Here is a 15,390-nt window from a genome sequence, read left to right on the forward strand (position 1 = left end):
TGTCACACCTTGGGGAGTTTTTTCTTACAAAGTGATGCCTTTTGGGTTGACCAATGCACTAGCTACATTTCAAAGGTTCATGAGTCAAGTGCTTGAGCCTTACTTGGGAAAGTTCATAAGGGTGTTTTTGGACGATTTTTGCATTTATTCTCGGCACATAGATCACATGGAGAAGTTAAAGATGGCCTTAGCTAGGATTGATGAAGCAAAAGGGTGTCTAAATCCTAGCAAGTGTCATTTGGCTCAAACAAAAGTAGCCTTGTTGGGGCATATTGTGTCTGAAGAAGGCCTGCAAATGGATCTTGACAAGGTTCAAGTAATCATGGCATTGCCAAGTCCTGAGAGTGTCACTGGTATTCACAGAATTCTAGGAAAGAGCAAGTATTATCAATGCTTTTGTGATGATTTCAAAGAGATAGTGCATCCCATGAACTTGTTGACAAGAAAAGGAGTGTCTTTCCAATGGGGTGTGAAGCAACAAGAGTCTTTTCAGCAACTTAAGAAGGCCATGAGTAAGGGCCCAATATTGAAGCCCCGTGATTGGTCTCAAGACTTTCATGTAAATCTAAGTGCATCTTTGCATTCAGTTGGTCCTGTATTGCTACAAAAAGGAGAGGTAGGTAGAATGCAACCCATCTATTATGCCAACCGACAGCTTATAGAGGTGGAAACAAGGTATGAAGAAATGGAGCAGCAAGCCCTCTCTTGGGTGTTTTCAATCAGAAAGTTTAGCTCCTATTTATTACCTCGGCCATTTTTCTTCCTTACCTCTCAGTCTGTATTAGCATATCTAGTTCGCAAGCCTAATCCTGGGGGGAGATTTGCAAAATGGTTGTCAGAGCTTCAAGAGTTCTCTTTCTCTTTTGTCATTGAAAATACCACTATGTCCACTCTGGCAGATTTGCTCACAAGATGGTAGGATCTAAGAGAAGAAAAGAAATATAAGAAGGACATTAACGATGAAAGGGAGACACCACCAACAGCTTTTGTCTTGTATTTTCATAGGGCTTTTAGTCCTTCATGCCAACAAGGAGCCGGGGGGATAGTCTTGATGAATTCTGAAGGTCAAGAGGTGTGGGCAAGAGGACAAGAGCTTCTAGGTATCACAACTAACAATGCAGCTGAGTATAATGCTTTGAATCTTGGTTTGGAGAGTTGTCTTCAAAGTCAAGTTAAAGAATTGGAAGTAAGAGGAGATTCTCAGCTTATTATAAAGCAAATGCAAGGGCATTACAAGACAAGAACTCCTCATTTGAAGGAGCTTAATCAAAAGGCTATGGCACTATGTAGTCAGTTTGATTTTTGCAAGTTTGTTCATATAAACAGAAAAGAAAATCAAAGGGCTAATCAGTTAGCTACTCAAGCCATTGTAGTACAAGACCGGGAGGTGGTTTCTTTGGTAGACACTGGATGGCTAGAACTACAAGATGTCTAGCAATATGTGGAAGAAGGCATGTTTCCTCGAGGGTTAACTCCACAACAGAAGCAGAGATTGGTTACTTTTGGCCACGCCTCCATAAGAATGTATATGAATGTCACCAATGGAACTTATCAGCTTGAGGATGTTGACAGCATGGTGATACTCGGATGCACCAATGAGTATCGCCATAAATTCTTCTATGCTCAACCACCTTGAGGGCTAACAGACTCTCTTTGTTACCAGAGAGGATCTGTTGGGGGGGGGGAAGATGTGACGCCTAAAATTGATATTTTTTTATTTGGCATTGGTATTGTTTTCTTCTATGTTTGATAAGAGTTTGAGTATCAAATGATAGCCTTGGGGGAAAGATGTGACGCCAAAATTTGATATTTTTTTATTTGGCATTGGTATTGTTTTCTTCTATGTTTAATAAGAGTTTGAGTATTAAATGATAGCCTAGCGGCTCTCATTTATTTCTATTTTCTAAGATATTGTATGGGATTAAGAGGATGAGTGGAATGGATCATTGTAAATACCATAGGTATGAATTATAAATACCTTCGTATGGGGTGAGAGTTATTTGTGTATGGGATATTATGGGGTTTTTAGAAAATAGGAAGAGTGAGTCATATAAAGAGGTGGGCTCATGTCCATGTGTTCCAATAATATAAGAGAGGCCACATGCCAAGCGTGTGGAAGGCATGTGGAGGAGTGTGGAGTCAAGAGAAATCCTTCTAGAATTCCCATATGGAATAAGAAAGATGTGGACATATGGAAAAGAGAGGGTCCCTATGGGCTCCACGTGGGGAGACTCTTGACTTTCTCAATATTTTAAGAGTCTTGGACACATGGCAAGAATAGCCAAAAAGGACATGGATGGTGACATACGGGCTTATGTGATTGATGGGGAAAAGAATCTACAGGCAACAAAATTGTAAATGGGTGAAGCAGAGTGACAAAATATCTATAAAAGGAGCCCTCCTCTCCCTTGTTCATCATCTCTTCCACCATTAGGCCTCATGTTGCTGTAGCTCTAGTCTCCTCAAGCCTCTTCCATGAGCCTTCTCTCCCTCTTATAGATATTCTCTTATGTAGACTCTTGAGTCCATCTCTCTCTATGAGTAGTCTTGGAGCTTTCGCTCCCTCTTTGCTCAAAAGTGTTGTCTATCCAGTCGCTCATTGCGCTTAATGGTTTATCTATTTCCCAAGCCAAAAGGGAGCTCTTTCTTCCCTCCTAGGCGACCTCTATGGGACTTGGATCGTTGATGACGTCTAATCATGGAGTTTGGAGAGTGTTTTGAGCTAAGTGTAAAGGTGTCTATGAAGGAGGTGCAATGTTTCCTCAGAACCTACCCATCCGACCCAATCAACCCCTTCAAACTCCTCGATATATATCAGTTCATGTCATGTTGAGCCGCAAGATCTTCTTTGAACAATGTATCGCTCTTCTCTTTGGCGCAGACTGAATTGCTGAGATTATGGCCTCCGCTGATTCTTTCCTTCTCCCTATGCTCGAGTACAACATCACTTGGGATGTTACCATCTTCATTCTCATCTAAGGGAGGATAGTATGGTGTGGTCTCTTGGTATAAAAGCTTCTTTTTAATGTCCCCTTCCCAGTGATGATGAATATCTCTATCACTCAATTCAAAAGCAGTAGGAAGTGAAGAGGTGCGTGAAGTTTATTACCCCCAACTTCATGTCACAGTGGCATTTGCGATTTGCTTGATTTGCAAGGCATTGATCGTAGGGCTTTGTAATACGTAACAGCGTCTGGGTCCTCCTCAGAGGAATTGAAACTGAGAGCAATGTTAATGTTAGAGACCCAAATTCACTCTGCTTTTAAGCCTCCCATGCAAAAGGCACATCACAAAGACAAAATGAGGGCATATTTTCTCACCTCTTGCCAAGCTAAGAGCCTTCTGCCACCACAACGCACATCACTCAGAGCGTGAGTCCTCCCCAGAGGAATTGTGGCAGGTTTGAGGTCCGTTTACACCCCCCAGACACCTTGATGGCACATATTCCCATATCGGATCAATACTTGGACATAAAGAAAAGGTCAACCATACCTTTGCAGATTGCATGCTCCGCCTTTCTACTTGACTAGAAATATCTCATTTCAAACCTTCCTCTTGAGGTAAGATGAACTCACCAGTGCCCCTCCTTCCAAAACCATTTCATTCGACACTAGATCCCTGTGAACGACATCCATAAGACCAACACCACTACAGTTCCCCGCCTTGTGGTATAAACTCCACGGGGTGCTATGTTTATCATATGCTTAAGCAATTGACTTTTAGCCACTCCTAGGTCCCCATAAGGCACACATACAAGTCTCATCTTTCTGTCAGATCACCTTGAATAATTCAACATTTGGATGCGTAATCCATATGGCCTCAAAAATTTGGAAGAAACACATGTCCACAACATGCCAACCTCAAATTCCTCTCTTACCTTCATTCTGTCAGTCAACTTTCGAGTCAAAGCAACAATCAGATACGTAATAACGCCTTCTTCACATCCTCATGGCCAAAAATCTCAGGTGCCAATGATTGAGCAAGCTTGGTGTACATGTCTCCATCCTTGATGAGCTTATCGACAATTTCTTGTTCATCACCCCATAGCGCACACCTACAGCCAAGAATACATTTGCTGGCCCACCGAATTTAGACCCAAAACGAAGAGCTGTAGGACACAAAGCACAATCTCTCAGCTTTCAAGCTCGACAGTCTATAGATTAAGTCCTCTGATTGCAAAGGCTACTCGCGCTCTTTTGATGAATCCAATTGAACACATTTGCGTAGCTAACATCCAAGGTATCTAATCACATGACCTCATCTCGAATGATTGAATAGATGTCCGATATGGCATCCAGACCACTCTTACACCTTTCATCCGAGTAGAGGGAAAACCTTAACATTTGCATCAACCTCAGGGCCTCGTCTACATCACTTTAAACAACCATCCTAGAAAACCTCAATCTTGCAAGGGCCTACCATCCATAAGGCCATCCATCCATTATTTGCGAGCACAGAGAGAGAGACCTAGATGTATGTCCTCGCTAGTACAATGAACGAGCTATACAATTGAGTGAAGAAGAAAATAGCTTAGTAAAAGACGATGAAGACTGCTCTGGCTATTACATAAAGACATGAGGACCTGTATATGTATAAAGAGCTCACGATGAGCTCCGCAATTTTGAAATGAAGGATTTCCTAACACTGAGTTGAATGAGCAGAGAGAAAACCTCTAAGATGCAAAAAGCGAGTTCCCTCACCCAAAAATGGAGTTTGGGAACACAAAAATAGAGTTTGGGAATTTAAATTTAAAAAAAAAATTATCACAAAACTTGGGCCAACCCAATGTCTCTGGGAGAGCCAGTGCTAATAAACTACAATTCCTTTTTTAGAGGTTCCCCTCCTCTCGGTCTCGCCCTCCCTCCTCTCCTCCCCTTGTTCCTCAATGTCAACCCCTCCCTCGCTCTCTTCCTATCCCTCCCTCAATTAAGCCATATGCAAAGCTCCACCCTCAAGGTATTAAAGTGGGAGTGAACACAATTGTAGGCAGATTGAGGTAACTACTTACATACTCATATAATTGACTTGACCCCCTCCCTCAATTAGTATGAATGAAAATTAAGTAGTATGCTAAGCTCCCTCCCCTCATCTCCTCCCCTTTCCCTCAAAATGTCAACCCCTCCCTCGCTCTCTTCCTACCCCTCCATCTGGCCTCTCTCCTTACCTCGATGCCTCTCTCCCTTCCCTCACTTGCCAAGCATCTTCCCCTCCCCTCTAGTTTCCCTTGCAATTAGCTGTCTGCCTCCCCCTCCCTCACTACCTCTCTCCCCCTTCCGCTCGCTGTGATCCCTTCCCCTTGTTCCCCCTCCCTACGACCATCCCCCCCTTTTCTCTCCCTACCCCTTGCTCTTGCCCGGCGTCTCTCTCATTCCCTCCAAGTCGCCTTCCCCGTCTCTCGACAATCACGAGCCAAGCATTGTTAGTTTCACATTAGTTTAGTTTACGCCAAGGAAAGTTAGTTCACATTCTTTATCTCAGTTCAGTTTAGTTTCGTTTACGCATTAAGCTAAGTACCAAGTACACTTAGCTTAGCACAAATTAATCTCGCTTTAGATTTCATAAAACTGTTGGCTTTGGTGGTATGCTTATCAGAGTTTTAGACTGCAAGTTAGAAATTTTTAAGTAGACGAGAGCCAAATATGAGTATGTCATTATGAGGTATTAAAGCAAAGTTTCTTTCCTGCCTGTAGACAATGTCCATCTTGCAGCCTTCTTTGAAGCCACAAACAGCGTAAGAACATGTTCTCAAGGACTCAATGGAGATGGAATAGGGAAAACATGGAAGACCTGAGTAATTTCAGCCATCTGCATAGGGAAGACATGGAGAAATTGTGGAGTTAAATTTCAGCTTACAACAAACTTGAAATGAGCATTGACAGCTTCTCCATTACCCCTACATTGATAGATGAAGTGAATGGGCACAATCAGCAATGTGCCACTTCGTGTACAGGCTGTTCGTGATATAGATACACTCCTTTACCAAAAATGACACCTTTTTAAGTAACGACAACTGTGAAGCCAAGGAACCCCCAAGGGACATACCCACACATAAAGGGATGCACTGCTTCACCCAAGGGACATGAAGGGCAGCCAACAAGGGGAAAACCAGGGAACATTATCCTCCTGCATCCCTAGGTTGTAATCACAACCCATGCCCCGGGTGGTCCATAATGCTCAGACTTTCTTCCTTGTTGGCACACAGGCCACCCCCTATGCACGATCAGCCTTGTCACCCTCTTGCACCCACCTCGAGTCGTTGTGCTCTGCCTGCACTGTTGGTGGTAATCAGGTTCCTTGCATGCAACACTATACCCCCTACAGCCGCCCCCCAGCCCACCCAAAATGATGGCATAAGCTAAGCCCAGTGACTTTCCTAAGAGACAGGAAGCTGGAAGCACTTTTTGAGTAACTATTAGCCTGGCAAATCAAGATGATCTGCATACAAAAGACGGAGGACGTTACACATGGGATGCTGTCCATTAAAGGAGCACCTTTTCACAGGCAAAGGCTAAAACTGGCCACTTGAATTTCTCTCAAATAGTACAAAGTCCTCTCAGCCATTTAGTTCCAAGCAGCACAGTTGACTCTTCAAACAGCCTCCCATATGGACCTTTTGCTTTTCTTATGATTCCTGTCATGGTGGTACATTTATCCCCACAAACTCCTTCAGCCGCCTTCCTGAGCTTCCGAAGGATAATGTTTTTACTCACGTGCCAAACATGTTTTAGACAATCATGAGCCAGACAGTTCTTGTGTCTATATAAATACATCTCTTTCTAATTGAACACCCCTTGGAGAATAGCCATGTGGTTTTTTGGGTGACACGTTCCCCCACCCTATTGTCAACTTCCACAGTATTGGATTGCCCCTAGCATGCCTTGTCCAAGGGTAGTTTACCGACGGAACTCTTTAGTCCTTAAAATCCTTCTATCAGCGCAAACTCCCCTTATAGGCATTTTCACGACTCCTTCAAAGCCTTGCTTTTGACAATAAAATTTGCACGTGATGATGATACATTGCTACTTGAGATCTAATCCAACTCCATCTCTTCAGAGGTAGAAAATGGAGAAACAATTACTCTTCTAATTGATGCAAGCCTCTAAATCTATATACCTAGATGAATCCAGGAACATTCCCAAACTCATAATTGATGCAAGCCTCCAAATCTATGCACTTGAGTATTTGAATTCTGAGCCAACAGAATGCCCTATACTTTGATACAGATGACCATCGTAACTATAAGAAGATTGGTTACTCTAAAAGGCTGCTCCTTTCTTTTGTCATAAAAGATACGAAAGATATGACAGGATGAGATCATTTTGTCTGAAGTTGTGTGTGTCTGTCAATGTGAAGTATCATTGACGTGAATTCAAAAATCTAGGTCAGCATGAAGTTGGAGCACTTTTACTGTTGCAATCACACGAAAGACATTCAACACCTAAGCACCCCTCGTACATTAATCCTATATATACCTTTGTAAGACTAGAATAAGTCCAATCATACAAATTTAGATTAATCCTAGTCCATCCATTAACTTAGTTAGCACTTCCCCTGCATTACATGAGAAATATATAATATCTGTCCATTCTAATTGAGAGGTAATCCAAGGAACGTCGGTCAAGAGTTTTAACTTCTCATGTAAACAGTTTACACCTCCACTAGTTGTTCAAACATAGAGAAAAGTAAAGACAAAAACAGAATTTCTCTCTCTTAACGTTCAACAATTCAAAAGCAGCAGCAAGAGGGAAGTATAAAATACCAAACATACACATCAGGAATCTTTGAAATTTGTCAACTCTTGCAGCTCGTCAGCCAGCCCTTGGAAAACTCTAGTAATCAATTGTCACGACCAGTCTAGAATTAAACGCTCTCCATTTCCGAGGGAAAATTATGTTATGGAAACCACATTAAAGAAAGCCTTAAGCAAGCCTTTCTCTCACTTGGCTGGCTTGTTCACAAAACTTCTTCAGCTCACCAGACGGGGCACATTAAGCAAGCATCAAGAAAAAGGCCGGCGAAGGGGCAAATTGGAGGAAACTTAAGAACAAGCAGACTCTTTAGGAGGTATTGCAATCATATGTTTCAATCATTGCAATCACTTGGACTCCAAAAAGATTGGCCCATGAACCGAATGCTTAGCCATCTCAACAAAATTCCTGCAACGTGGGCATAACTGATTTACGAAACGTTCGCAGAGAAAATTTACCAAAATTTCAAAAAAACCATCGCCTTGCCAATATGCGATGTGTTATGCTTCACAGTGGTACCTCTTAAGTTCCAGGGCGCCTGCAGATCCTACCAACATGGGAGGAAGCGAGAGGACCTTCACCAGGAAAAATTAAGGGGAAAGAGAACACTACTCCAACCTGAAATCCTCCAGAGAATTGCATCCACGGCTCAGGGGCTATTATATACAGGTGCAAACTCACGAAACCCTGTGGAATCGAAGGTAGTTCAGGCTGTCAACAGCATGTAGACTCCGTATATCGAACCGTGATAAGCAGCATCCTAGTCCTGGCTTAAACAGTAGGTCGAGCATACAGCCCCCAACAATACTGTGATTGGATGTTGATGATGATGATGATGATGATGATGATCTCCAGCGGGCCTCGAGGTAAGTTCAAATTTCAGTCTGTACACTTGAGTGTAGAAGACGGACGATGGGGCCTATTCATTCTGCACTCGAGTGTAGTTGAGCATGTGGCAACTTGCATGCAAGTGCTGAGCTTACTGGTGGGTGGTGTAGCGGGACTGGAGGGGGTGGCGGGCGAGGGGGATGAGCTCGGAGAGGGGAGTGGATTGGGGGGTAGGGAGGGGGGAGGTGCGGCACATGGGGCAGGAGGCGTGGAGGCGCAGCCATGCATCGATGCAAGGAGCATGGAAGCTATGGAGGCAATCAGGGAGAAGGCGAAGAACTTCGCCATGTTTGTAATCAGACAAACAGATGGAACAGGAATCCTCTCCCTGGTGCTTCTTCTCGCCATAGATGAGCTTCGGGTAGCTCTCCAGCGTCGCCTCGTCTAGACCACCAATCACCCAGTCGCCAGTAGCTGCTGCTGCAGCTCCATCGCCATAGCTCTCGTCTTGCTCTTCTCCTCCTATTCCTCCTCCTCTGTCTTCCGTAAACTCGCCTCCCGCTCCCCCTCCTCCTCCTCCTCCTCTTTCTCCTCCTCCCCCCACTCCTGCTACCCTCCTCCCTCCGCCCCTCCCATGCACCCTCACGCACACATACGATGCCAGCATTATCGTCGACACCAGCACCAATATACCCACCGCTATGGCTATCCCATACCCCAGCCCCACCGAGTTCATGTTCTCCGTCAACGCCCCCGTTGTGCCATTCTGGCTCATCCTTTTCATCCCCCGGTCTCGGGTCGTCTGGCCTCCTGTGTTGCTGTCTTGGTTAACTCCTCTCTTGGCCGCCTACAGAAGCTGCCGCTTTCTGCTTCGTGTTGACCTCGAAGATTCGATAGTTGCGTAGCCGTCGTGAGCTATGCAGTGGACTCTGGAGTGTAGAAATTCGATCACGCGAGCTCTAGAATGAAAGAGCAGCGCTGCACGGGCTGCGCATTCTGTCGGAACTTCCGCGGCTGCGACCTATTGATCTGTGATCCGTCTCAAGGCTACGGAGAATGCATCGCCTTGATGAAGGCCAACCAAACTACTTGAAGCTGATATAACTTCCGCAATTGAAGCAAGGTACTCTGAACAGGGGACTCTGCATTGCTAGAGGAGCCTGGAAGTTGGAACGTGCGACGCGTAAAGGGCCAAACAAGCAAGCGGAGGAGCGACAATCCCCACCCAGAGCAACGATCGAGGGTCCAAACTGAAGAATTTTGCATAAATGATATAACTACCATCCAGCAATCTGGAAGACCGGAATGCGAAATTAGAAAACTATTTCGTTGACTTGAGCTAAGCAGAAGAAGAGAGCGGCGGCCTCGAAATCGAGACGGGGAAAAAAATGGGCTCTTTCTGAATACCGAGAGGGAAGGAACTCGACGGCGAGGAGTAAGGGAAGCTTACGTTGAACAGGAGAGCATTGAATTGTAGTTTAAGATGGAGAGTACGCGGTACAAAGCTGGATAGCTAGCAAGGTACTGCAGCAGCAGCAGCAGATAGCAAAAGGCTTGAGCTGAAATACATATACATTATCAAGGATTCAAGGTTCTATAGCTAGAGAGAAGGTGAGAAAGATGAAATTGGACAGAGGAAGAAGGAAACAACAGATCGGCTTTGGTGCTGCCCGATGGTTTTTTTAAGGTTCTATAGCTAGAGAGAAGGTGAGAAAGATGAAATTGGACAGAGGAATAAGGAAACAAAAGATGCTGCCCAATGATTTTTTTACACATTATCAGGGATTCAAGGTTCTATAGCTAGAGTCTAGAGAAGGTGAGAAAGATGAAATTGGACAGAGGAAGAAGGAAACAACAGATGGGCTGTGGTGCAGCCCAATGATTTTGGGTCTTAACTTGTGATGATGGGACGGACAGACAGAAGCATGCAGGATATATGGCATCAGCTGCACTGAGCAGAACTGGGATAGCATTCATTCCTTGATTGCCATCCGAGTTCCTCCCCTCTGGAGTGTGGACTCAGGTGTCAGGATGAACTGATGGAGATCTCGGAGATGGAGATACCGAGTTAAGTACAGAGAAAGACCAACTAGCTGGCTAGGCTGTGATGCAGGACAGGTTTTCAAGCATAGCCAAAAACACACCATAGAGAGAGAGAGAGAGAGAGATGGTAAAAAAGCACACACATTTCCCAGCTCACCTTGCACTCGATTTGAAAGTAACAGATGGCACGCACAACACAAATGGAACGCTTCCAAGGCAAATTTTGAGAAATTTTGTCCAGATGAAATGTTGCAGACACAATGGACAGAGAAGACGCATCAATTCAAATGAGAGAGACCACATGAAATTTCGTCCTGATGAGCTGCTGCACATCTCTGAGAGAGAGGGAGAGAGAATCGGATCAAATATAATTGCTTTTAACTCGCAGTTAGTACTCCTCATCTACCGCCCAAACTGAAATCTTGGATATTTCATTAATTTCAAACAATTTACTTGAAACATTTCGCCTCAAAAGAAGGTCAATCTCAATCATGCTCGACCATAGCCAACATGTAGCTAGTAGTGGTGCTGGAAAAAAAACCTTTTCCCAGCCAATCAATTTAAGGACAATCTCCAAGCCACCCAGTTTTTTAGTCTCAAAACATACACATTTGCCGGTTTTTACACTAAAATATTCAAAATCTCATCCGAGATTTTACACCCGTGTAGACGTAAAAGCTATTCCCGTGTGCACACGTGCTCAACATCACATGCAACTATCATCGTGGGCGGCCAAGCCTATGGGATTTTTTTCTCCTTTTTTTTTTCCTTTCTCAAACACACCCATACCACACTCATGCACCCGTGGTCCTATCAAGGGGCACCCCCACCTGTGGGATATTATTTGATTCGCCCAACAGTGCTCAATCGCCACTGTACCGCAGTGTGTGGAAATAGCTCCTTAAATGCTCAGTGGTGGGCAACAACCCCCAACAAAAAAAGGTTGGCTGTCTTAAAAATTTAATGGATGGTTTTTTATTTCTTACAATTACAGATGTGGCATTGGGAACTAGGTGAACTAATCCTCAGCGGAATATCTCTACTACATCGCATTCACTATTGCCCCTAGCTCTAGTCATTGGAGAAAAAATCCATGATCATCCTCTAACTCAACTCTAATAGTCCCCGCTACGGAAGGTAATGCCAAGAAGTGTCTGAGTGGGCAGAAACTACTCTGCATAAAATTCGTAACTCTGCATCTAGCAAAGGGTCCAAATGCAGCCCAATGGGTTCATGATCATCTCTTGCATGTGCCTTCAAAAGTTGCCACACATGGCTAAAAAATAATGCTTCTACAAAACCAAGGATCCCAACAAGACAAGGCAACCTTTACTACATAATGGCAGACAATTCTTCTTCCATCTGCATGTCCATAGCTTGATCCCCGCTTAGCAGTAGGATGGGGGCCTTGGCACTTTGCGAGTTTTTTTTCTACGAGATTTACGACCTTTTAACCCTATAAAAATATAGCAAGTGGCTAGCTATACACTCACTCTAAACATAATCTACCCTTGCTCCCCAACAAATAGTAGGATTTCATAAATATTTGTTGTGACACTTGCATGAATTCTTTCTAACCCAAAGCAGCACATGTTAAAAGCAATACGCTTGCAAAGACGAATTCTAAAGCTCATAAAACCCCGCTCTCTTTAGACCAAAAAATTGAATTCTGATGTCCAAGTAGGTTTGAAAGAAGAGTTACATCATACTTTTAGAGCCAAGAGCTGCCACATATGAGATACCAAACTAGCAAAACGTATAGATTAGATTTGGGAAATTGTCTTTTTTCGAAAGAGGATGCCAGGGACTTACACTGGAGCTAGAGATTCTCCAAATCTAGCTCTAGCACAAGGTACTGACGACATGACACCATCCTTGCATGGATTTGATGCGGATTTCTTCGACAGAGATGTCTAGAATGGTGACCCAACTCACTTTCCTCTACTAAAGGATACGCTTTCATCGCCAACTTCAGAGCATGAACCGTTAAGAGTTGTCACTGTGCGATCCCTCTCTTTCCAACCGTTGGCAGTGGAAACTCCAAACAAGCTCCAAGGCCCTCATACGTGGGCATGGTCCAAGAGTTCGGAGGCGGGCTTTTCACCCCCCCTTTCACGCGCCATTCTGCTAGCTCTGCCAGCAAAGGAGAATGTGAAGGAACAAGAGATAATCACAGCTCCCTCAAGCTACGAAGCGCACACAATGGAGACAACTAGGGATCCGCAAGTAAACCAGGAGGAGACACTGAACGAAGGGCAGGCAGTGTTGATGCTGACGCCTTGAGGGGTGGGCTACTTTCGAGCCAGAAGGAAGAGGATTTATAGGCGCCCACCAAGAGCTCCTCTCCCTGTTTCACAGATGGATATAGTGCAGACAGAGACACAAGAGGCAGGACTCCCACTCCCAATTCTCAACCCAATGACGACGCAAACAGAGGCCCCAAGGCAACAGCAAACACAAGTGGAGGGATCGAGACACCAGACTATAGAGGAGAAGCTGAAAGCTTTGCATCAGAAGACCCACGAGAACATCAACAGCCTGAAGCCATCTCCTAAAGGTAAAGTGGCCGCTTTTCTTGATGTGAGGATAGGCTTGAGCAATCCATAGATTGGCTTGAATCCCATGCTCTAATAGGTTATCTTCTTGGGCCTAGACCTCAAACTACTTTTTTAAAAGGATGGCTTAGAAACAACTGGATAAGAAAAGGACTTTTGTCACTAGTGTCAAATTTCTAGTCTGCCCTCAGGGTAGCCTTAACAACGATGAGATTTTGGCAAAGTAGAAATTAGGCATTTCTTGAATTTTTAGAAGTGCATTTTTCCTATTGCCTCTTCTTCATTAGACTTGAATGCAAACTTTAAAGTGGTTGACTTTCTCTCTCTCACCCATCTCTCTCTCTCTCTCTCTCTCTTTCTCTCTCTCTCTCTCTCTCTGTGGCAAGGAGCAGATGACATGAGCGCTCAATTGCCCGATCGCGAATTCCGTTCGTGATGGTAAGAATGCACATCATGATCTCCAATGTGTAGCATCATAAATACGCATAGATGCTATGGGAAACAATAAACAAATGATACACGTAACATCCACGAGAATGGAATACAGATATGAAGAGAATGACAGAACGATGAAGAACATTGTATTCTAGACCAATAGCTCGTATACATCTGTGTACACAATAACCTCGGAATGCTTAGTAATAGCATGCATATAGAACCGTTTGATAGTTAGAGAAGCAACCATTGAAGACCCCAACTGCTTGGAGATCCGAACCATCAACCCTTGCAGCTAACCTACCCTCGCACACCCCTCTAGATCACTGCTGCTAACCCGCATGGTTATGCAATACTAGATCCCTTCTGCATTCATCTGTCTTTAGAATTCTCCACCAAATTGAAATCACCCATAATAACACAGTCACTCCCAAATTCAACATTGATTCCCATGTGACTCTTCTTTCCATGGATCCTGTTGGGGCATATACTGACACAGACCTTTTCATTTTGCATTCTAAAGTAAGCCATCTGTGATTTAAGTCCTACCTGATGCAATCCTTGTAGTGTGATACTATCCCAATTGCAATGCCACCTCTACCTTCCTCATGATTTGTAAAGTACCATATTCTTCTATTGTCAACAATTTTCAGTATGTTTTTCAGGGTGTCATTAATTACTTTCACCTCTTGTAACACAAAAAAAGTAGGAGACAAAGAGCTGTCTCTCGACCACTTGGCTAGTTCCTGACTCCTCCAAGGGTCAGTTAATCCACAAACATTGGGTGTGAGAAAAGTGAAGTTTATTTACCATTCTTACTCTTCCCCTTTTTAGCTTTGGGGGCTGGGCTTTTGGATGGGGCATTCTAACCCTTGACTTGGGAGACCCTTCTCTTGTTCAGAGTAGTGGCTTGAGGTTTGGGAGGGGCTTCAGCAATATTATTCTGTTTTTGTGCCAGAGGGAGTTCTTCCTCTGATTCTCCCAATTCTGATTCACTCATGCTAGCATCTACTTGATTTACATCCTCCTCAAACCCTCTGGACTAGCCAAGTTTGATTTTAGCTTCTTCCATTTGTGCATCCTGTATCCACTTTTCTGTTTCATGGTCAATGAGAGCCTCAAAACTATTGTTAGTAGCCAGTGGAAATGTCACTCTCTCCTTCTCTTACTGAATAACAGGCTTCTTTTGATCATCTGCCTTCTTGCCTGTGGTATTATATGCCCCTGTTTCTACATTTTTTACCAAATCTTGGCTCTTTAGTCTACCTTTGATAGTCCAGGAGGGAGACTGGCCTGTTGTTGAGCTGGTTCCTGAATTTGTTTGGGACCATTCCTCTTTAGTGGGCAACTTTTAAGTATGTGAGTTGATAACCCACACAAAAAACATGAGCTAGGAAGGTTCTTGTATACCAAAGGCTGCTCCATATAGACACTCCCATTTCTGTTGACTATCATTAGAGTCTCCAGGAGCTCCTCAGCAACATCCAACCTAACACACACCTGGGGGTGACCTCTAGGATTAATGAATTGCTCCTTTTCTACATCTATAACTTGTCCTAGGCTTCTGCATAGGTGAGGAGCTTGGTTCACCAAAGAGAAGGGTAGGTCAGGGAGTTCTACCCAAATAGGGACAAAAGTGGACCTAGGCTTGTCAGGGTTGAAGTCTTGAGACCACGAACCTTGGCCATCATGGCCCTCTCCTCATCTGATTTGGGACTATCTGTATGACTCAGTTTCACATATGGAGGCAATGGAGTACTCACTGCCTTCCCCCCCTCCAT

The 15,390-nt window shown here is 44.1% G+C and overlaps 1 pseudogene across 1 annotated transcript; it reads right to left on the reverse strand.

Annotated features, from left to right (window-relative positions):
• Window positions 1-7,950: 7,950 nt before the first annotated feature.
• Window positions 7,951-10,116, reverse strand: LOC147899459 (putative RING-H2 finger protein ATL69 pseudogene; annotated as a pseudogene). The gene is made up of 2 exons (XR_015541423.1): window positions 10,027-10,116; window positions 7,951-9,868 (listed from the first exon to the last, which is right to left on the reverse strand). The product of XR_015541423.1 is annotated as a putative RING-H2 finger protein ATL69 pseudogene (transcript).
• Between the last annotated feature and the right edge of the window lie 5,274 nt (window positions 10,117-15,390).

This window comes from Dipteris shenzhenensis, chromosome 8 (assembly GCF_047967505.1).
Source record: "Dipteris shenzhenensis isolate YYH24624 ecotype China chromosome 8, Dip_SZ_1.0, whole genome shotgun sequence".
Taxonomy (NCBI): domain Eukaryota; kingdom Viridiplantae; phylum Streptophyta; class Polypodiopsida; order Gleicheniales; family Dipteridaceae; genus Dipteris; species Dipteris shenzhenensis.